At 25.3% G+C, this 2,498-nt stretch overlaps 1 protein-coding gene across 1 annotated transcript in view; it reads right to left on the bottom strand.

Annotated features, from left to right (window-relative positions):
- LOC108750944 overlaps window positions 1–2,498 on the bottom strand; it is a 297,617-nt gene that overhangs the window by 106,726 nt on the left and 188,393 nt on the right. The gene's annotated exons all lie outside the window — the stretch shown is intronic.

Here is a 2,498-nt window from a genome sequence, read left to right as displayed (position 1 = left end):
TCCGTTGCTATAAAGAAATATTTTTCAAATATAATATAATTATAGAATATTAATATAGAAAGATTATAAAAGAAAAAATAATTTAAAAAAAATTACAATATTAAAATCCGTAAATGCTATAAATATTTGAAGATTTTTCTAAATAAGCGCCATTTTTAAGTAATTGTTAAATAAAATTATACGAAAATATAATACGATTTTAAATTATTATTCCTTTTATTTTTATGTAAAATTTTTTATGGTAGGAAATTATCTTTATTTGATAATATAAACATCAAATAAAGTACATTTGGTAGTAACATTTGATAGTGAAAAAATTCTTTTTTTTTGAGACTATATAAGGATTACCCTTTTTATATTTCTTAATTGTAATTTAAAGAATTACTTGGAGGCATTAAAAATAGGCCCATATTTATGAATTTTTTATTCCAAAAGTATTAGAAATATTAAAGTGAGGTTTGTACCAATGTTTTATATAAGATTTTGTCAATAAAACGTAAAATTTAAATTGAAAAATATTAAAAAGTAAGCAAGATATTGCTGTTGGCATTATACATGTTAGCTGCTATAACTGTGTGCTGTACCTATTAGATAATCTATTTCATCCAAAACACAAAAACGTAATAGATTCTTAAAATATATTATATATGAGACGTTTCACGTCAATAGGATCACTTGCGTGTAAAAATCAGTACAATGAAAATAAACGTTCATGATTTTAAATTATTCATATGTGCACGTACTTTCGAAAGAAATGTATTGTTTTGAGAGATGATCCAATATGGCGCCAAGATGCGATAACTATCGCATGCAAATGTACAACATTTCCTTGCTTAAACTATTGTACTAATCTCTAATTGGTTGGAAAATGAGTACTTCTAGATTCTTTGGAGCTGCTGATTCCGAATATGCTGTTAAAATTTTGAAATTCAAAATAGTAGATTCAACATGACCAGCGTACGAAACCTTGAGCCCTATACTCTTTTAAACCTTTAATCTCTTTTAATTCCCAAGCTTTTTACTCCCGAACATGAAGGAATAAAGTATTTTAGATTAGTCTTAGAACAAAAAAATATATGATTGATTTTTAAATACACTTTTTTAAAACTCAATGACCATCTACTAAAAACTAGTGATAAAATAGTGATATTTTTTTATTCTAAGATTAACTTAAAAATAAATTTACTTCTTCACGCTCGGGATTAAAAAGCTTGCTTGAATTAAAAAAGGTTGAAGGTCTAAGAATATAGGGCTCATGGTTTCTTACGCTGGTCGCTATATTAGATCTACTATTTTAAATTTCAAAATTTTGACAGCATATTCGTAATCAGCAACTTCGAGAAACTTAGAAGTAATCATTTTCAAACCAACTGGGGATCAATACAGTAGTTTAAGCAAGAAAATGTTACATTTGCATGTGATGTTCATCGTTTTTTAGCGCCATATTGGATCCGCCATATTGGATCTCTCAAAACAGCACATTTCCTTCGAAAATATATGCGTATACGAATAATTTGAGACCTCGAACGTTTTTTTATTTTCATTGGACTAATTTTGGACACCCATGATCCGGTTGACGTGGAACATCTCATATATAAATTTAGTCTTTATCGAGCCGATTTTTAAAATTCAACAATGTTCGTTGCAAAACGGCGCTTAATTGAATATAAAAATGCAAATTGTCATCTCTAAAAATCGATCAATTTTTTACTATAAAAACAAAACTGTAAATACTAAAAAAAATAAATTCTATAAAAACTGCGTATTTTGATGCTAAATAGAAAAAAATCTGAATTCGATCCATTCATCCGTTTTTTTTTAGATATTTTATATATTTATTATATTACTGATTTGTAAAACACAGTTTCGAGAAAAACGCGTTCAAAGTTTTAAGTTTACTTTTAAACAATATACGAGATAAATGATTTCTTTAACATGTTATAACTTTTTTATTTTTTATTTATATTTTTTATTTTGAATTATAACTTTAGAAAAATAATTTTAAGATTTCATATTATAAGAAAATATAAAAATTAAAAAATCGATTTTTTTTTATCCACCACAGATGTATATAACCCTTTAATTGAGTATCATAACTTTTTGGAATTATAAAAAAAAATAAATTTAGTTATTTAAATTAAAATAGATAATAAATAAAAGACTATGGGATGTCAAGCGGAATGTTTTATTGCAAAATGCTAAATAATATAATCTGTACATAAATAAAAACACAAACGTTTCGACCCCTCTAACGGGTCATTCTCAATATAAATATAATTACTTTTAAAATAAACTAATACATGATATTTTACAAAAATTCGACGATTAAGTCGCAAAATTAAACATATAATAAGAATGTAAAATTGTTTTTACAAATTTTGCTCGTAATTCTTGTGTAGTCGATGATCACACAGTATCACATCAGATTAGTAGTTCATCAATATATAAAATAAAACAAATATGAAATTCGTAGAAAATGATAAAGAGCATTCTCACTC

This window comes from Trachymyrmex septentrionalis, unplaced genomic scaffold, assembly GCF_001594115.1.
Source record: "Trachymyrmex septentrionalis isolate Tsep2-gDNA-1 unplaced genomic scaffold, Tsep1.0 scaffold39, whole genome shotgun sequence".
In the NCBI taxonomy this organism is placed as follows: domain Eukaryota; kingdom Metazoa; phylum Arthropoda; class Insecta; order Hymenoptera; family Formicidae; genus Trachymyrmex; species Trachymyrmex septentrionalis.
The sequence above is the reverse complement of the archived record's forward strand: the minus strand, read 5'-3'. Positions and strand labels throughout refer to the sequence as shown.